At 38.4% G+C, this 22,079-nt stretch overlaps 1 protein-coding gene across 1 annotated transcript in view; it reads left to right on the forward strand.

The window, feature by feature from the left end:
* Window positions 1-10,715: 10,715 nt before the first annotated feature.
* LOC117419830 (ras-related protein Rap-1b) overlaps window positions 10,716-22,079 on the forward strand; it is a 39,352-nt gene continuing 27,988 nt past the window's right edge. The window contains exon 1 of the mRNA XM_034033079.3: window positions 10,716-10,878. The gene's annotated coding sequence lies outside the window, so the exon portion shown is untranslated. The remainder of the gene's footprint in view (window positions 10,879-22,079) is intronic.

Below are 22,079 nucleotides of genomic sequence, written 5' to 3' on the forward strand. Positions count from 1 at the left end.
CTCCATCCAGAACCTTCAAGTGAGAGCCTGTGAACTCCATCCAGAACCTTCAAGTGAGAGCCTGTGAACTCCATCCAGAACCTTCAAGTGAGAGCCTGTGAAGTCCATCCAGAACCTTCAAGAGAGAACCTGTGAACTCCATCCAGAACCTTCAAGTGAGAGCCTGTGAACTCCATCCAGAACCTTCAAGTGAGAGCCTGTGAACTCCATCTAGAACCTTCAAGTGAGAGCCTGTGAACTCCATCCAGAACCTTCAAGTGAGAGCCTGTGAACTCCATCCAGAACCTTCAAGAGAGAACCTGTGAACTCCATCCAGAACCTTCAAGTGAGAGCCTGTGAACTCCATCCAGAACCTTCAAGTGAGAGCCTGTGAACTCCATCCAGAACCTTCAAGTGAGAGCCTGTGAACTCCATCCAGAACCTTCAAGTGAGATCCTGTGAACTCCATCCAGAACCTTCAAGTGAGAGCCTGTGAACTCCATCCAGAACCTTCAAGTGAGAGCCTGTGAACTCCATCCAGAACCTTCAAGTGAGAGCCTGTGAACTCCATCCAGAACTTCAAGAGATCCTGTGAACTCCATCCAGAACCTTCAAGAGAGCCTGTGAACCATCCAGAACCTTCAAGTGAGAGCCTGTGAACTCCATCCAGAACCTTCAAGTGAGAAGAGTACAGCATGGAACACAGGGCTCTGATGATGTATGTCGCCCTGGCGTTTGTCAATGGCCTGCCTGTTCTTTTGGACAGAGTTGTCTCTAAACGACCAACAGCGTTGAATGCAAACAAGCTCTTTTCTTCACGGTTCTAGTCTCAGCACACACTGTAGTACCACATGGTTATATTCTGAACTGTAGCCTTACCAATAAAGAGGGATTGGGTATTGCTACTGCAGGTTTTGAATCATGGTTATTCAGGGTGTGTTGAAATTAATTCAGGTTCCCAAATATGAGTTGTGGGAAGATGCATGTAGGTAGTTACGCAGTGCATTGATCTTTGTACATGTGTTCTGGCCAGCAGGTGGTGCTAAAGAGCTAGCAGTATATCTGAAAGTCACAGTAAGCATTTAGGTACATTAGTTAAAGAATACACATACTGTGAGATTATGGTACCATGAATAGGATGGCTGTACCTTTTAATTATGTTAGAATAGGTGCCGAAGGTGTAGGAAGAAGGAGGAAAGTACAACAATCAACACTATTATGAGTCTCTATAGAAATGCATTCAATATAAGCAGCAGATATAACAGTGAAGGTGGATATTACCCTAGATCCTAGTGGGAGCACAGGCGACGGGCGTCTGTTCTTCAGCAGGAGGGAGCTTTGGAAAAGATCAGCTGCCTCTGTGTTTTTTCCTCCTAGTCTGTCTCAGTCTTGCACTATAACCAGCCTTTTTATCTGTCTTACTTTCTGTCTTTGCTGGGTCATCCCCAAGCAACTACTAGGGCAAAGCAAGCGGTGGCTTTCAACTATTACTCCTGATTCACATTCCCACACATCTTCAATGGACCCTTCATTATCACTCCCGTCTCCAGTATAGACCTTCAATATGTTTTGGCCTATCTTGACTTGGCAGTCAGTCCTTACTTAACAAAGAACAGATGCTACCTCTCACACATTACATGTATAAAAAAGTTCAGTTCTCAGCAAGAAAGAGTTAGGCAATTAACATGATTAGTATAAGTATATTAAAATACTACAATGGATACTACAATAACACAATAGATCTAGTCCCTAGCTAGTGTGACTAAACTTTCCCTAGGATTGCATTCCACTGTCCTTATTGGGGTTATAAAAGTACAAAAAACAACTAAAAACACCTGTTATGTTTATCACAGTTATTATTTGTTTTATTTTGTACTTTTTAATAGCTGCTGTAAGGAAGGCGTCTCTTTCCCCACCTGGGGGGTGGTGGGGTTCGAGGTTATGGTGTGAATGCAATGATCAGCCTCCTGTTCTCATAAGGAAGTTTGTCACATCCTTGTCCAGCACAGACAGATGGATCTCATTTTTCACGTGCCTTTCCTCTGCAGCATCATCATGGAAAATGCTGTAGCGAGCAATTTAGCAAAGCAAAGATCCTAATTGTATTTTCACAGTGGGGCGTTCCAGCATTTTGCAACTCTGTAGGGGTAGGGGAACGAAAGTCTAAATATATACTATGAAGAAATATCCGGGCTATTTAACGCAATACGCCATGCAATCAATGAGTGGGTGTTTGAGATCTAATTAAAGACATGTCTGTAACAAAAGTATTTAATATATTTGAGGAAATAAGAGAATCCGTTCATCTATAGGTTCATCCTTAACTAAGATCCACTCAATACCTGCAGTGGTAAATTGTGAATTCATGACAAACGTTTCCACTAAACCTCTTTCTTAATGTCTTCAAGTTCTGTTGAAGAGACAGGCTTTTAGTCTAAACGACTGTCATTGAATTTACTATGTTTCTGTTAGTATTTCTGCAAGTTGAACTTTAATGGTTGCCCAATAAAAAGAGTAAGAACATCCGATCAGAGCACTTTCAGGACTGTTCTGAGTAATAGTTTGTTCGTTAAGCCTATATTGATTAATTAAAGCAGCGTTGTGGTGAACTTCTGTAAAAGATTTTAAAGAGGGTTAGCAGTTTATTCATCGGCGCTGTTTAACCTAAACTGTATTTATAAACACCCTCAAAAAATCTCTTAAAACAGTATTTAATGTTTGTGAATTGGCCCAATTGTCTTTTGTTATCTCTGGCTAACACAACAGTAAGTAAAACAGGAAAGAAGAAAAAAGGAACTACTGTAAATTACTGACTGAACAGCCCACACAGAATATATTATTGGAATTCCCTTTAAAAGCCATTTCTGAGAATCTGGGGCTTAAAGTTAGACAGGAAAATGAAAGTCAGCTCTTCAGATGCAAATATTCTGGAAGACACAAACAGCAGTTGCAAATTGTGAGATTTCTTATGTTCTTATGTTCTAATGTACAGGTTCTGACCAGCGGGTACCTCTATTACCATGTATTGATTTTTTTATTTATTCACATCCTTAACACTATTGACCCCTGTGACCTCCCTGGCATCAACTTCCAGTCATATGTTTTGAGAGGTCACCGTAGCAACATTCGGAACTCCTGTTGCTGAGATATAGAGAATTACATAGCCAGCAGGAAGCAGTTTATAGAGCTAACCAGTGTATAAAACCCTCCTGTCAATGCAGACTACAGCAGTAAACAATGTGACAGCAGCCCTGTCAGCATCTGCTCTCGTTACCCTAATACAGGTTTACAATAGTAAAAGCATAGCAAAGTGTAAGAAAACAATAGTAGAAGCATTATAAAGCACAGGTACGCATAATAAAGCTCAGAAAGGTATGGTAAAGCATATTAAAAAAACACTGCAAACCATGGTAAACTGTGGTAAATGCATAGGAAAAGCACTGGGAAAATGCCCATTTACTGTGGTAAACTGTAGGACAGGTTACTGTTGCACCATTGGAGAAACCAAATACAAATTTCATTTTGCAACAGCGGCGTAGAGCTTTATCAATGAGAGATTTATCAGCTTTATCAATGAGAAGTGTGTCACAAGCCAGCGGACATGCAGAGAGCACAGTTATACTACCTGCAGTACCGTCTGTAAAGGCACTTATTGAAGAAGAAAATGGCGCTAACCCTAGTGTCCTGGCTAAAAAGCACACATTTTATTGTCCGGCTTTATTATAACTTGGCCCCTTCTGTAGATATCAGATGCTTCCTTTAATATCACTTGGCAGTAAGGGAGAATGCTGTGCCACAAGGGACGAGCCTTGAATGGCCAAATGGCCTTTTTCTCATTTGCAAACTTTTATGATGTTCTTATATTTCCGTACATGGTTTTTGGTCAGATCTCATTTATTTTTTAACCATTGCTTTGTTACTTAAGACCGCTGTGCCATGCTGACTTTGCACATTTCCATTTTAGTTTACTATAACTGGGCTCAGGCCACGTTGGTAATAATACATTCATGTAGAAACTATTTGTAAGTGCCATAAAGTCTCTAATACATGAAGGCTGACCAGTACTTAGGACTTGAAGAAGGTATGGGATTACAGTGATGGAGGTTAAAACATAATTTGTTGCCAATGCGTTTTTTGTGTCACAGTTCCATGACTTCCATCACAGGCTTGTGATCATGTGATCATTTGTATCAAGATTCTCGATCTCTGCTGAGCTGCCCGGGAGCAGGGGGCGGGGTGTAGTGATGTGTTTGTTTGTGACAGAGGAGAATTGCTCTGTAGACAAAGGGGGGGCAGAAGCATGAGACCCGGTGCTGGTGCGCTGTGACAGTGCTGCGAGCGTGATAGAAGCACTACCTCCTGACAGTGTGTGGAGTTACCCCTCTGATAAATGCCTGGGAATATCTGTCTCACTTTAAATCCCTTATGCTGCTATTAAAGCATGTTTCACTGCACATTAATGCTTTCCTTTATCTTTTCAATGCGTTGCGAGTCCCTCCTGTTCTGTCTTGAATTCGCATTTATTCCAATTTAGAAGTTTAAATTGAAGTATGTTTCTAGGTAAAAAGAAATGTGAGAGTAACAAACCTTGATTGCAGAACGGTAGCACATTAAACAAAATGTTTCAAGCAGGACTGAGTAATAGGTTCCTAATGGCCTGCAAGGAAGCGCAGCACTAATTGCAACAAGCTCATTCTCCACTTATTCAATATTCCTTTGGAGGATAATTGCATTTTTACTTTGCTTTTGTCATTTGGTACTCACTGAGAGAAGGGAATCTGCCCGTGAAGCTCTCACATTAGTGGCGAGCTTCACGGCAGCAGCTTGCAAATTAAAATTCCCTGAAACTCCAGCCTCTCTCAAAGACACAAGGTGACTGAGCTCTCTGTCATGTCTTCATGGGCGGCCCTAACTTGTTTGTTCATGTAACGGGCAGGGTTGTGTGATGCGGATTACGGATTGTGTCCCCTGTCAGTGAGATGAGAGGAGGTTTAAAGATCGAAAACCATGAATGCAATGATCCGGCTCTTTTGCATTGTTGATGTTGTATATGGCTGTGTAATTCATCAGAAACTCAAAACATCAAATCGTAAATTATAAAGCTGACAAATATTTCACTCACTTTGCTAAATGTGTTTGAGGGATGTTACTATATAAGAAAACTACAGCCTGTCTTGTTTGTTTTTGAGAGGAGCGACCCACCTTAAGGACCTAAAGTGAGGGCCTGTTGTGATCTAGTTCCTTAACGTCTTTCTGATTGGCTATTTAACTTGTCCCCCTTGGCACTGATTGGAGATTTGTCACAATAAGGCGATTTGTAACTTTTGATTGACATCCAACCAACCGACACTCAGCGTTGTTTATCTCTGCCGACCCAGTTAATTGCAGCTGATTTATTATTTATATCTGTGAATTGTATATAAACAGGACTATCTTTCTATCTGTATGTGTAAATGTCTACCTGCTTGCAACACCTTGAAAAGAAATGCAGGGTTATCACACGAAGTGTCTAAGTCTATGAAACTTGTTGCATAACTTACATGTTTCGATGAAGGACCTGAGTCGGCTCAAAGCAAATACGTTCCATTCAAGGTGAGTGATTTAATACAGTATTTGGCATAATTGTCAAAAATATACAGTGAAGCTCAATCCCTGTTTATAATATTCAGTGCTTTAATGCTGCCAAAAGCTTGGATCACTTCTAGAGCAACAGCACTAAGTTGTCCAAACAGTACAGCTTCACTCTGCAGCAGGATATGATGTCATTCAAGCTCCTGGATTGCATTCCAGTTTAGTATTCCAGTTTAATAAAAAACAAAACTAGCCAGTTTATTAGACCCCCTCAAATGGACTTTATTCCCCGTTTAGGAATCACACATTTGAACAACATAATTTGAAACTGTAAGGCAGGGGTGTCCAAAGTTGTCCCTTCCACTCCTGGTCTTTGTTCCAACCCTATTGTAAATCGCTTAATGGAACCAATTAAATTTATATTCAGACCCTGCAATAGTTCATTATTATCTCACTTTACCTGTTAAACCTGGAGTGGAACGGCCCTCCAGGACCGGGATTGGACACCCCTGATGTAAAGCATTCAAACAGGAATTTAAAGATATTTAATTCAAGATACTTTAAGAGGTCACATTTGACAAAATGATACTGTGGGGTCTTTGGCCCCTGACAAACCCACACTGCACCTCTGATATAGTGGTAAAGGCATAGACTGCAATGGGTCTTTCTGCTGACAAACCTTATGGACATGCTGCAATCCCTGCAGCCTGCACACTTTGTGAGGGCTATGATGAATGATTCAATGTACGCTGAACTGTTTATTTTTCAGTTAATAAAAGAAAATCAGAGGGGGGAGTGTTCAGATAAATTATTCAAGACTAGTGTTCTCAGCACTAGGTCTGTGGTCCTTCAATTGTCTTCTGTTAAGTGGGCTTCAATAGATCATTTTTATTGTGTATTTCCGTGTCTAGCTTGTAGATAAACAGCATATTGATTTTCCTTACGATGTATGATACTAAAGCAGCAATTCTCAACAAAAGTCTATAGCGGAGAATTGCTAGTTTTTTCTGTTGAAGTCATTTGTGTTGCGGAACTTGAGGGGGCTCCTCCCACATGTCCAATAAAGGGCTCTTTGAATATCATGTGACTTGTGTGACATCATAATTATGTGTACCCTCCTGAATCTAGACTTTTTTTGTATTAATTTTTTTTTAATAATGTATTCATTTAGTTTTATTTTATCCATCGTCCATAACTATACAACATTCAATAGGGCTACATTGAGCAATACTAACAAATACAATTGCGACCAGCGTCTCGTTGAATGTATTCCTTTTGAATGCTTGTTTTTGTAATACTTTTTCAATTTGTAGATCATCCAATTGTTTTACCCCCCTTTTTCTCCCCAATTTAGACTGTCAAATTAGACTGCCCACAATATCTGAGCAGCGCACAAGGTCAGATACTGCTTACAAAGGGCCCTTTTTTCCACAATGGGCAAATTGCCCATGTCTTAAAAACAGACATTGTATATTTTTAATGATATATTATAGTATTTAAAACATCATTTTGAAGTAGTACTAAACCCTTGCTTCCTTGCATTGCTTATTTAAGCACCCCTGTAGGGTGAGCTTGTACACTATGTGGGGGCTGCTGGTTGGCCCATGGAGGAGCCAAATACAGACCACTCCCCATGACCCCTGTAAGCAGGGAGGCATTCATGCCTTCATGGGTGTGCTTCAAGGTGGGGTCATATAGCCAGTAACCACATTAGTTACAGCATGTTCTTAATCTTCACAATGCAGTCATTTCAGAGTGCTTCCCACAGCTCTACCAGGAACATCTTTTCCCATCTCTTTCCCAATCCACGCTGTGTCACGCGCTGTTTGCCTTCACTTATCTCACTCTAGCCAGCAGTCACACCAGCCGAGAGCTTCCAAACACTCGCTCCTCCTCCACATTTCCTCTTTCTCTGGGCTGCAGCAGGAAGTGAAACATGCACAGTGTGAGCTAGTCGCAGTCGTCAGTTAATTACACAATTGTCTCAGATGAAGTGCACTGTATGTGGGATGCAGCAGGCCAGGGCTTGTTTTGTAAGTAGTTATAAGCCTGAATACCTGACTCCCCCTGTTTCCTAGAAACCAACACATAGGCTCCCTGGGGGTACATTGTTGAGAAGAGCAAGACAGAGGCTCCCTGAGGGTACATTGTTGAGAAGAGGGGAGAATATCCCAAGGAACAAGACCAAAAACAGGGTTTCCACCAACAGCTCAGCTGAGCTCCTAATTAACATTGGGGTCCTTATTGAACTCAGTTCATGCTGGGGGTGGGGCCAAGGCTCTTGCCTTAGTGTGGCGGATTGTCCTGCCCCTATATACAGTATATATTTATTATTATCTGTATTTTTGTTTGGATGCGTGGCTGATCAGCTACTGATTATTTAACTATATATATATATATATATTTGGCCAAGAAGATGGAAAATAAACCTCAGTATCACACATTTGTTGTTTGTTTTTCCCGTACTAATCAGCAGCAGTTATGAACACCCTGTGGTATCAGGTACATGTTGCATGCTGTTTCATACATAGATTGCACATAACACAGAACAAAAAACAACATAGTAAACAACTTTAAATAACGGTACAGTATATGCACAGTGTACATTTATTGTGGTAAAGTTTTAAACAGAATTCAAGGCTTGGATTTGTATTCACTTCATTAATGATCTACAAAACAAAACAAAACAAAAACATTCCTACATCTTACGTGGGGCAGCTTTGAGGAACATTTTTAGCTGTTTGGACGCAGGAACCTTAGAAAGAGATTGAGCTATTCCAGTTGTATATTTTTGGTAAGTCCGCTCACAGCAGGATAACAAAACCACTGCAACGCTGCTGTATAACAGATAAGAGCTAAACTGATACAGCCTTGCAAGCTCATGAGGAAACAGATTCTAAAAATAATCTAACAAAATAACAATAATTAACAAAGCTTGAGCTTGAGCACTTCAGTTTTCTGATAAACTTTTCCCAGGCACCTGGAAAATAATAAGAATAAAACTTTTAGTGCTGAGAAAAAAAATAATAATATGAAATCCTTACACTTACACTAATTAAGAGGATTGAAAGCTATAGAACCACCTGTAGGATGCAAAGGTTTTTTAAGGAATGTTATTTTAAGGATGGTTTTAGAGAGAGATTATTAACATTCTCTTGGATTAAACAGTGCTTTCTAAAAGAGTTGAAGAAAAGGTTTATTGAACTGCAAATTTCATTCATTTATTCAGAATTTTTTTTTAAACAGTCCTTTGGTGAACAGAGCCCATGATAGAGGTCCATTAACTGCCTAAATACAAAAACATTCCCTAGGTTTTGGTGATGAGAGTCCATGATAGAGGTCCATTAAAAACTGCTTAAATACCAAAACATTCCCTAGGTTTTGGTGATGAGAGTCCATGATAGAGGTCGAATTAAAAACTGCTTAAATACCAAAACATTCCCTAAGGTTTGGTGAAGAGAGTCCATGATAGAGGTCCATTAAAAACTGCCTGAATGCCAAAAGCCTGACAAGTGTCCTGGGAAGGCATATTTAATTCCCGGGACACCTTCCTCAAAACCTGGACGATCCAGGGAAAACAGGGGTAGGTGGCAACCATACCTACGACAATAACAAATACTGCACGTGCATATACTTCTATACTGTACATACCATGTGACTGCTGAAATGTCTGATAAATAAATGGAATCGCGCGCCTATCTGTAACACAAAATACAGTCGTTGGCAATACATTTTATGAACGTGCAAAAGGCAAACTGGCCGCTATACAGTCCGTCTATATCATAAAAGGGCCAGACACATTAGCCTACATAGAGGTGGAGACCCACAGCATATTTCATTGTGGTATCTTCTGTGTAATGTGTGTATGCTGTCTATGCTGCAGGAAGCATCTTTCCTTCTCTCACTCCCAGCATGCCCAGTGCAAGGAACAATGCATCTCTGCAGCCTGGAGCCGACCTCAAGCCGTGCAGTCATGCGTACGCAGCTTTTAATAGACGTCATCATTGTACGCAAGCTCATTCATCTGAACACCCCAATCACATGATCACATCGTACCCTATCGTAATACAGCAGATGGAAACTTCATACGACCCCCATCAAGCGATTACTATTAACAATAACAATAAACGTAACAAAGCGAAAACGTCAATTTTACATAACATATGTATTTTTGTCTTATAAATTCAAATTTCAAAGAAAAGCGAAAAAACAATTCCCCCGATACCAACACACTCTTTGTAGGCTGTAAAATATTTAGTTGCAATTTTATTTAAATCAGAGCAATATCATTTTAAATAATGAGTATTTTTCAAAGACTGGTTTTACGGTCTTTGAAGTGACGTACCTGTGCATGCATGACGTGTGCATGTCATTGACTACATAAATATATTTGTTTATTTAGCAGACGACTTTATCCAAGGCGACTTACAGAGACTAGGGTGTGTAAACTATGCATCAGCTGCAGAGTCACTTACAATTACGTCTCACCTGAAAGACTGAGCTCAAGGAGGTTAAGTGACTTGCTCAGGGTCACACAGTGAGTCAGTGGCTGAGGTGGGATTTGAACCAGGGACCTGGTTACAAGGCCTTTTCTTTAACCACTGGGCCACACAGCCTCCTATGTATTTTATTTGTTATCTTTAATTGATTTAAGACCCTGTCTTTTTCATACAAGGGCCATTTTGAAACTGTTGATGAAGGTTTATTATTTTAGTACAGATGACTGTACTACACGATTGCAATATGAATGTCAGATGATATGGTAACATGCATATCACTGTGTGCATTATTACATAGTATTATAGTTATCCATATCACACTGTATGACATTACCCCAATAATAATGAATCTCAGTAGCTGAAAAAAGAAGCATATGAGGAACATTTCTATGTGACTGGGTACAGAAAATAATGATGAGGATTATTTAAATCAATGTGTAGGAGCTCCCTAGGAGCAGATCTTGAAATGTATTTGGAAAAAAAAAACACTAATATTATGCCATGATTGATTAAACCATAATTATTTAATAGACCGTTTAAAAACATTATTATTACAGACATTTAGCAGACGAATAATACCGTAACGTCTATTACAACCTGCGCACGCATGACTGCACGGCTGCAGGACTCAGGCTGCAGAGATACCCCTCTTAATGTAAGCACACGAGTAGCACATTCTTAGTTTGTGAGTGGTGCTGAAACCGAGGCTGCGACGTCATGCTCTAAACTCACCACCTCACCCCGAGAGAGAGAGAGCGAGCGAGCGCGAGCGAAGCACAGCACGGCGTTAGAGACACACAAACAGATTGGAGCTGCGGAGAGGGAAATTGTAAGTAGTATGTGTCCGGGCAGATTTTAATTTAACTTTGTACTATTAGCCAGCGGTGAAAACCGTCGATATAACACTGCAGATGGGTTTTACCACCGGCGGAGTCCCGCCCGTGAGACGGCAGTGCGGTAACAGTTGGTTAAGTGAACACGGAAACCGGTTTATAAACGCAATTTTAAAGACAGCCGATTTGCGGAAGAGCAGGTCAAATGTCTAAAATATGGCGGAGCAAGGCTGAAACAGACCAACTCCTCCTAATCTTTTATTTTACTTGACAGCATTGCCTTTCCTGTTCCCGAGGTCAACTTTAAACTTTTAGGCATTTTTTAAATATTATTAGGCTAAGTCCAAACTGGGTGCAAGGAGGGTAGGGGCAATGGCGTTTTGTGATTTATTTTTTACCTTGTGACAGGGTAAAGAAGTTAGAACGGAAATGGAAAAGTTGTCAGATTGTGTAGTTTAAAAATGTGAATTTTCTGGCTCCTCATAACACCACCCGATCCATACTTCCAGGCCCGGATGTTTTAACATGCAGTAAGGGCGTTGAGCTTTTGTAAAAAAAATGAAATAAATGAACGTTGATGCAAATTTTCATGTTGTTTTTAGGACATTTTTACTGAAGCTTCTGCAAGCACAGCAGTCACTAGGGGGTTGATGTCTGACTGAGGCGAGCCCCGCCTAGTTCAGTTCATACTGTCAGGATATCTCTGTCTGCCGTTTCTTTTTTAAAATACCTATATTATCAAATCTTTCTTTTTTTTTTTAAACATACAAAATAAAGTCGAATAGTGACAATATCCACAAAAACTTACAGAGCGATCTTTTGAAGCGTGGTTTGCCTTGTCAATTAAATAATGTAATTGAAACCGGTGCCCCATTTCATTAACGTACCGGTAGATAGTATTAAAATGACCGACGAATTAATTGGCTAGTTACTATTTTGTGATAGTTGTATTAAAATAAATAAATGTTTGTTTCATAGACATGTATTTAATTGAATTATGTAAAGAACTGTACACTGGACAATAAAACATGCGTACGTACAATGTTAAAATGCCGGAATGTTATCGCAAAACATTAATTTATTGTCTGTACTGTAAATTATTTAATAAGGGCCTGTCTAAAAAGCAGATTGACGGGCTGGAATGAGAATTGTGTAACGTGTTCATAAGGGTTTTCCTCATGCTGTGTCGGATAGGCCTAGCTAAACTTTTTCTACTGCAACAGCACATTTGACAATGTACTGTACAGGCAGAATACAGTATCATTTTATTTTCACTTAAAAACAAATGGTTTTAAAATAGAAGTGGTTGCTGCCATAGTGGTTAAAGTAAGGCTCCGTGTTTGTGTGTGTAGTTGTGAAATAAGTGTGTTAAGATTGGACGATTGTATTGCTTCAGATGTATTGATAGTGCAGCTCAAATATAAAGTATTCTGCCTCGCAACATTGTATTGGATAAGGTTAATTTGAACTTGTGCAGTACATTGATTTGTGCTGAGTGTGAGAGAACCATGATGAGTTTCATTTAGTATGTGCCAGTCATTATTCATTGTAGTATATATGTTTTTTTTTTTAAAGTTGCAGTGTTAAAAAAAGCCTTTTATATGTATAATTCAGGAGAAATGTGTTTGCTCAAAATATTTCCTTGAAATGTTATCTGCAACAGTTAAAACTTGCCAAATAAATCCCATAGGTTCAGAGCAATTTAATTGTTGGATTGGGTCCCATGTGTTGTCCATGGTTTTTTCCTGTGGCAGCCTTTGTACTCCATTTACTGCAATTGAAATGTTATATTGTATGCAGTTTTTTAATGCATAGTACAGTGTATTTGTCTTCAATCTATGCAACTTTAAGACTCAACTGCCACACTCATAAATGTCTCATTTTAGAAATTATATATATATATAGTCCTCAGTAAACATAAAGGGGTCGTAGATACATTAAGGGACACTGAGATGTGTAAAAGCACATGTAAAGTGTGCAGATATATTGGTTAAGATAAAAGTGAAATCACAGAAATATGTAGGAGAGACAGGTACATTATGTAAAAGAATGCAGAACCACCTATCAAATATAAAAAAGTAAATAGTTCAGCACTTTACAAGGAACAGACACACCATGGATGACTTAGTTTGTGGTTTTAGAAAAAATAAAATTAGATAATGTACAGTATAGAAGAATAAAAGAAAATACTTGGATAAATAGACTAGATACCATGATGCCTGAAGGTTTAAATAGAAAGGAACAGTAGATTGTTACATCATTAGCTTTGTAGTGAATCACATCACAAAGATGTTAGATTTAAAGAGAAATAAATGTGTGGTTACCATGGCATCAGGAGCCTATAAATACCTCCTGTGTTTGTTTTCAAACACACTTCCCCATGACAAAGGCATGTTAAACACACCGGAACGCTGGGGAAGTTGGCTCTTTGAGCAAAGAAGGTTTGACAGCTTTTTTCAGGATGCAGTTGCAACATTTAAGTTTCTGAGGTCGGCTAGTAATTTATCTTGTCTTGAGCTAGTAGTTAATTTTTCTGTAGTTTACCTAACATGGCTATACTGGCTGGAATATGGTTCTATGGTGGAAATGGTTGGAAATAATATGAATACTGCAAGTTGATGTTGTGAAACCTGGTGGATGATTTTAAACTCTAAAGCAGGAACTTGCTAAGGACCATCGCCTGTTTTTTTAACGTTATTTATGCCACCTGAATTGTAAAAAATACAGATATCCACTTCTGAATGTGGTGTGACATTTGAGGCTATTTTTCTTTATCCTTTACAAATAATGCCTTCTGCCTTGAGAAAGGAAGGTTTTGTGGAGCAAACTAATCGTGATTCAATGACTGTATAGCCCCTGGCTGCTTTAGGTTGTCTTCCAGAGTATGTATTACTAAACCTGTTCCCTTGCCATATATTGTACAGCAGAGGTAATTTGCTCCGTCTGAAACGACAGTATATATAAAATTGAGAGTCGAAATGTCTGGGAGGTTGCTCGCTTCATTTTGTGTGATAGCTCTGTCAATAAAACGTTGACTGTTTGCAATAAGGGATTATGATTAGCTGATCGTAGACTTGCAAACAGCTGAACGGGCACAGCAGCTTGCTAAGGCTAAAGCAAACACAGTGAGGAATGGAGGGTCATGGGCTTGGGTAGCATACCTTTGCAAATATTTCTTTTGTGGTTTATTTATTTTCTTCGGAAGCCTGTGGGTTATATGATATGATATGATATGTGACACATGTAGTGTGTGTGTGTAATTCTAAAACACAAAACAAAGTAACAACTGGAAATATTATTGTAAGGTGTTGTGTATTTTAATCATAACCTTTATGTTCAAGTTGTTTGTCAGGCATGACGTAAGTGGTTTCTATAATCTTATAGGATCATCTTGTTTGTACACGTAACAAGACTTTGTTTCTCTCAATGTTAATCTTGTAGCATGATCAAATTAGCTTTCTACAGCAAGGATCAAGCTAACTACCTGATTTGCAATTTTTCAACAGCTCACTTCAAACAGTCGGACGAAAAAGACAATTCGCCATTATATAAATTATTCTAGTTAGTTAGCATAAAGTTGATTGTAGCCAACATAAGATGAAAAAAAAAAAGTTCCCACAGTACAGAATCTACGTCTTTTGCAGCAGTAATGTCTTAGGGTACCATAACTGTTTCGGTAATATTTTGTTGTTTCTGTGTAACTCCTAACCACATGGTGAGAAAGTGTCTGAAGCTGGTACAGGAAATTATCATTTTGATGACCTTTTAACCTATTTTCTTCTGTGTGGGAGACAAAGTTGGTATAATGAATTCTTGTTTAAAAGGCTTTCCAGTTAATTGATGTAAAGGGTCGAGCAACCTCCCCTTTGATTCAGTTGAGCATGAGTGACGAAAAGCAGAAGGAGATGGCCTTTCTGTCTATGCACTAGCCTTTTCTCTGTAAATATCAGTAGGATAGGATTCCTGTAAAGTGGTCATCCCTTCAGAAGTGCAGTTATAAATGGGCAACAAGTTGGTCGCTATATATATATATATATATATATATATATATATATATATATATATATATATATATATATATATATATATATATATATATAATAAAGGCTCTTCCTATTTAACAGATTAGTCAACTAAAGAACTGATGCAGATTTAATCGTGCTGAATTTGAATTTTCTGTTTGGGCATTATAGGGTTAAGATCCAAAGTAACTAACACATGGGAAATTGAGTCATCACATACAGTATCACGTGGAGATAGTTGGAGAGAACTCAAAATTCTGGGTTACGAACCGAAGGGAAAACTCTAATCTTGTTTTGGGTATAAATTGGAGTTGGAAGGGAAAATCATTGGAAAAGTAAGTGTGTTCAGTTTAATTTGCAATCAAAGTTTTTCGTACAAGAGTAGTGTGAGTAGTTAGTAATATTGTTTGCAGTCATCCCACGTTACATTAACCATTTTAATTGGTCCTCCTATGACTACAAAGTACGTATTAGCAGATTAATAAACAGAACGCTGTAGATGGCGACTGCCGTTTTATTTAGCCCTTACATCCCTCTGAATACGTATGACAGGATTAAGTTTCTTTATAAATTTCAGAGAACGCAAGTGTTTATAAATTATGTATATGCAATTTGTCAACAGGAGGGGATACCTTTTTTAAAATTTTTATATATAAATGAGTTGCTGTTTGTGACACTGATCACTGAACAGTAGTAATATAACGTAATGGGATGTATTGAAATCTGTGCATTTTATAAATTCTGTATGTAAGCTGTGTGTTTTATTATTATTATTATTATTATTATTATTATTATTATTATTATTATTATTGCTTTTGTTCTGTGTTTTGCATGAAAGACAAAAAAAAAAACATTCTTGGTTCTTGTGCATTTTATTTTGCTACTAAACTCTTTCATGGATTGAGGTTGTTCTGTGAAAATTTGTTACATGTACTAAAATAATAATAAAAATGCTTTTAAAAAGACCAAATTCCCAATAGGCTTTTTTAAAAAAAATGTATAGATTCTATTGAATTTTTTAGTATTGCTATGCAGGACAGCCACAAAAGATCATTACCTTTATTAAAAACATGCAGGGATGAATCTACCGGTTAATCTGCTAATGTCCATATAAATTAACCAATCAAAAGTTAATCGAGTGACAGCCCTGATAGACAGATAGATAGATATAGACTGTGTTTAAGTTCTCAAATCCAGGATGTAGCTAATCATTTGTGAATCATCCATTCCATTATTTAGGATGCATTAGATAATTGGAGTTATTAAAAATATTTCCAATCAGGGTCGTGAATGATTTCATTCTTAAACCATTCCGTAAAGATGTGTTTGCTACACTGGGCCAAGGATTCAATTTTAATTGTAGTGTAGATATCCTTTTAGTAACATTGTGTAAAACACCAAGCTATTGGTCCTTTTTAAAAAGCAGCTTTAAGGATAGCAGTGCCATGATTAAAATTCTTCGCGCAAGTCATGAATGTCGTTATGATGATGGTCCTGCCAGAAGATCCTTATTCCTATGAAGTCTTGGGGATGATATTTGTGACTAATCCAACGTTGCAAACATTACATTTCATCGAATGGACCTGTTTGTAGCCGCCTTGCTCCAAAGTAATAACTGCTAGGTAAAGTACTGTGCCCTCTATTGCAAATACAAAAGCTGGGTGTTGGTTTCCACATTAATAATATACACAAGTGAAGTGTAACAGCAGCAGTATTACATTCTGTATGTATGTATGTACTGTATGTATGTACTGTATGTATGGCTACAGAAGTAACGATAATCTAAAGGTGTCTCTGTCGCAAGTCTCTTACTATTCTTTTACAGTGCATCAGATCAAGGTCTAATGAAGCAAATAGTGTTTTTGCATTTGAGAGTGCCGATGTGAAGATGAGTGACGGGGTTGCAGAATGTACGTAATGATGCAGAAGAAGTGGTTTTCTTAACCAGCTTGATAAGATAGTAATATGTAGCAAAGGAACATTGTTCATTTTATACAGAAACACTTCAGTGGTGGAAGGGCAGACAAATGCATTCTGTTAACTAAGAACATCATATCTAACTTTCTGTTTGTTGCATAATGTTGTAATACAGAACTGTTGCCTAAATAGGAATACTGACTTAGACCAAGTACACTGAAGTGATGTGACTCACAGCTTGAAAACCCGTGCACCATTCTCACACAAAGTTCACAACAAATGTGCCAAGATTCTGCTAACATGTTATTAAAAGGAATAACCTAGGGCTTCTGTAAGGAGTTGCAACTAGGTTTTGCACAAGCTCCGAACTGTGGATAATTCAGTAGTACTGGTGAATTGGGAATTCATTAGGTAAAGATGAGCTCATTGCTTGAAAGTGTAATGGCACAGTTTTTCATATAGTGAGCCTCACACACAATTAGGAAGTAATGTTTTTGGGTAACTTAACTTTCATACAGCTGTTTTAAATTAAGTTATATGTTAATTTAAAGTGATATTGCAGTATTTGTATTAAGGTCAATATTGCGTTATCTGTGCATTTGCTTCCCGTATTGAATCTTCTTAAAACCCCTGAAATGATTTGCTTTCCAGTAGCTTCGAAAAGCATACGTTTATTATGGGATGAGTTGACAGTAAATTATGGAATGTCTTTCTCAGTTCAAAGTACCTGTGTGCAGCTCTTGGGGAATGATCTGTTTGAATCCCACCACCATGGATTCTGATCTCTCCAGGTCCCAGAAGTCAAGCCGGACTAGGCCTGGTGTACTTAAAGACCTCCAAGGAGAGCACCAGATGCTGTCGGCGTGTAATGGCATAGTATCATGCAGTCTATCTCCACTATGAGAAACAATACGATATGACGTTAAGGGAAAGCTCTGTGCTGTTGAAGGTTCTTAGAAGCCTGGTTTTAATGTCCTCCGCTGTTGAAGTGTCGTCCCATAAATGGTAACTATGTGCTATCAGATTCTGTACCAGAGAAGCAGTACAGATGACAGTGGCTGCCTGTTCCTGATGTTTAAAAGCATATCGTGTTTATTCGACTACTGGAATTAGCCTGGAGTTAACCTCGCATTCCAAGTATTCCCCAAATTTGGTTCTGTTTTTTAAATTCATTTTGTTATTGGGGATTACAATCTCTCAACTCCTCATAACCGGGATCTATTAAGAAAGATGTTTTACTTAAAATCACTGTCTTTGAAATGCGCATGGTATTCTCAAATGTATTTTGATTGTTTCTATTTTGTTATCCGGTTGTATTACTATTTTAAAATGCGCACTAGAATATAATATTTTTGGTAATAACCTGGCAGACGTTGCCTAGCAGTTTCTTCTTGTCTGCTGTTAAGTCATTTTAGGTTTAGTGTTTTAGCAGCAGCATATATGCAACATTAGTATGCAGTATCTTGAATATATATATGTGTACAATCCTGTATGAGTCAATTAATTGACTGTATTTGGTATAGAAACGATATGCTGTTGGCATACAGTAAACGTGGCGAGCACCTTTTATATAGTGTCATGTCCACTGGTATAGTATGCCAGGGGTGTTTATGCCTGTGTTTCAGAAGGTGCTTTAAGGAGGCTTGCACATGTGAGGGGAGGGGTGAGGGAAGTTGCCACGGCTGGAAATACTTTGCAACTCTGTCAGCAGGTGAACTGTCTGATGATACTTTCCAGTGAGTCAGTAATTCAGAGTTCATGGTTTTGCAGTGGGAGCAGGTTCCACAGTCCGTGGGAAGATTGCAAAGTTGATGGTTGGTGGGTGGGTTACAATTCCTGATCAGTTTCCTCCCTGGTATACAGGGATTATTAGGAGGCTGTGTGGTCCAGTGGTTAAAGAAAAGGACTTATAACCAGAAGGTCCTCGGTTCAAATCCCACCTCAGCCACTGACTCATTGTGTGACCCTGAGCAAGTCACTTAACCTCCTTGTGCTCCGTCTTTCGGGTGAGACGTAGTTGTAAGTGACTCTGCAGCTGATGCATAGTTCACACACCCTGGTCTCTGTAAGTCGTCTTGGATAAAGGCGTCTGCTAAATAAACAAATAATAATAATGAGTTACAGATTCACTTGACACATTTTTTTGCACAGTGTATTGCGTGTGTATATATAAAGATTGTGCAACTTTGCAAAGTAGAGTTAAATAGGGATATAACTGCTTTTTTGATTTCTAATAGATCTTGGACAGTAGTTTTGCAAGGTTCCTTGAGGACCGGCCTTAATTGCAGCAAAACAAAATAATAATGGTCAAAGCAGGGTTTTAAACACTTCAAGCAAGCCAGAGGTCTTATCTGAGACATGTTCTGCAACTTTTGCATTGAAAGCAGAAAGGGAGAAAGGACACTTGCAGTTAGCAGAGGCTTGGAATGGGAGGAAGGGCAGATCTCAAATACAAATCATGATTTTACTGTACATTTAATATTTGTGGAAGTTACTGGTATTAGCACTATAGACCTAGTTTCAAGGAATAGCCACATTTGGTAAAGGCTGTAACTGATGTAAACACTGCTGACAGTAGCAAATGAAAGCAGAAGGCTTGCTATCCTTGGACAAAATTCTTTCAGGCTATGAAGTAATGTACCCTAAGCTAGCTTCAATGACTGAGGCTTGTGGACACATGCAGAACTATGAAAGCTATTTGAAAAGAACAGACTTTTTTGAGCAACATAGGAGTGTATGTGTGTATGCAATATACAGTGCCTTGCAAAAGTATTCAGACCGCAACTTTAATGGTTCACAGGTGGAGGCCAATGGTAAGGTAATTGTGTCCTCATTAGGGCAATTTCTTTCATCGGTGTAAACTGGGAGCTTCCACAGCACAGGGGTTGAATACTTATGCAAGCAAGATATTTTAGTTTTTTATTTTTCTTAAAAATATTTCCCAACATAAAACCAATGTCACCTTACAATAACTGATTTTGAGTTTCAGTGTTTTAAAATAAAATATGAAACAGAATGAAATTTCAATGTACCATTTGTAATTCAGTAATATGAGAGAATTGGTCAGGGGTCTGAATATTTTTGCAAGGCAGTGTATATATATATTTTTGAATAGTTTCCTGTTTGAATACACAGGGTCCAGCATGTTCAGGTGTTCGAATACCTGAACGCTAGTCCCTGCTCTTGCGCTCCCAAGGCAAATTCTTCTGTACTGTACGAGCAGACAGTATAATCGTGTAAGCCGGCAAAGTTTAAGTTTACTCTTCAGAGGAGCCAACTGGGTTCATGAAGTGCACAAACAATGTCCAAGGCGAGAGTTTTTTGTTCAATACTCTATTTCCTTAGGCACAGGTTTTTCCTTTTGTTTACTGAAGTAAGATGCATTCACAGCACGCATCTCTTCCAATTAAAGCTACAGTAGCATAATGCTGTGCAGTACAAAACAAATAATCATTTTTGCTGTATTCAGAATAAAAGAACACATTATATAGCATCCTAAGTGTTCTACATCTGTTTAATTATAACAAATAATAACATTTGTAAAATCTAAATAGTGCAAATATTGTAACCTGGCCAAAACAATAGAAAATACTTTACCATAGTTTAGCATTACTACCATTTACATCTAGCCATTAAGCACTGACATCAGATGAATCTAAGTCAAGTTACTTTGTTTAATAACCTGTAAGTAATTCAAAACAAGGAACATACTTAGTTGTACTATTAATGGTCAGAGCAAATGTTAACGTTACTATCCATTCACAGAAAGCCATCAGTAGATGTTTTACATTGAACTGCAGTCCACAGTTAAAATAATAACTTGCCTTTTCTTATTAGGCATTGTTCCGTTTTAACATGTAGTATGTCTTTATATTCATCATAGTCAAATTACCCAAGTTTGGCTTCCTTCTTTTAGCACTTGCTGTATACATTATTGTATTTCAGTTCACACATTAAAAGTTTGCTGGTGCTGTGCTCCCGGAAGTGTTTTTTCACAACTGCCTAGCAACAGCTGCAGAAGCTGCTGTGTGCGTCATTACAGGGGAACTCAAGCAGGGATCTGTTCACTTTAGCTGAAAACAAGGCAACAAAATTGGCAACACAATTTCAAACAGAATATGTTTACTGTAGAATGTTGTTGTTATAAGCATTGCATGATTAATTAGGGTCTTTACGTTTAATATGCAAATCGCATTCACATGAACGTGCATTTTGAACGCCAGACATATTAATGTCGGATGTAGCTAAGCCTGGTTGAGTTGCTGGTGGCATAACTCAACAGACTTAACACTTGTCAAGTGTCAGCATTTTAAAAAAAGTGTTTGCTTCTGCTCGTAGCTAATCTTCTATGTAATGTGCTATTCGAATATTTTTTTTTATTTTCGTGTATTCAACTGTTTTTTTGGGGGGGGGGAGATTATCGGTTTTTATTTGGCAAAATTGGTTATTTTCGGTTATTAAATAAACACCCTTCGGTTTAATACAGTACACTGAATGTACGTTTCACTAACACACATACAGACGTTCACTTACTGTGTTGAAGTGAGGCTGTCCATTAGGACATTAGGAGTATGGCAGTGTAGAACTCTGGATGCATTTTGAATCCTAGAATTGAGAAGTAACAGATTTAATTTTACGCCCATTACCGCCCGTGTATCTTATCACACTACATTCATGTTTGTTTGTTTGTTTGTTTTTTGCCCACCCCATCGTACTTTAAGTAATCTTGGCATACAAGAGTTCGTGGTCGTTGAGCCTGTAGCTCAGAAAATGACGCAATTACTTTATTAGCTTATTATGTATGTCCACAACATTGATTGGTCAGTAGCATGTTTTTGCACACTGCCCACTTTCTGAAAGCCGTTCCTTTAGCTCAAGCTAATATTCAGAAACACGCTTTTCTTTTAAAAACCACACCCGCACAAGGGAGCAGAGACCTTTTAAATCCAGTCTGTGTAAAACAATGTTGAGCCAAGAATTCAGAGCAAGAATACAGTATCTTGGGTTTTGAATCCTGGTGCATGGAAAATGCCTCCAGCTGTAGAAACAGATTGTTTCATAATGCTGCTGTATATGTGGTGAGCCATCATTTAGGCAGAACTGCAGAATTAATAATATTCAACCCTAAAACTAGTGTACCAAGTAACAACCAGCATGTCATGTGTAAAGAGGGAGAGTTATTTTTATTATTGTGGTTCAGCAAATGGAGGAGAGGGAGTGACAGCGAGAAATTCTGATCAGATAGCGACGGTAAACAT

The sequence above is a fragment of the Acipenser ruthenus genome, chromosome 14, assembly GCF_902713425.1.
Source record: "Acipenser ruthenus chromosome 14, fAciRut3.2 maternal haplotype, whole genome shotgun sequence".
Lineage (NCBI taxonomy): Eukaryota > Metazoa > Chordata > Actinopteri > Acipenseriformes > Acipenseridae > Acipenser > Acipenser ruthenus.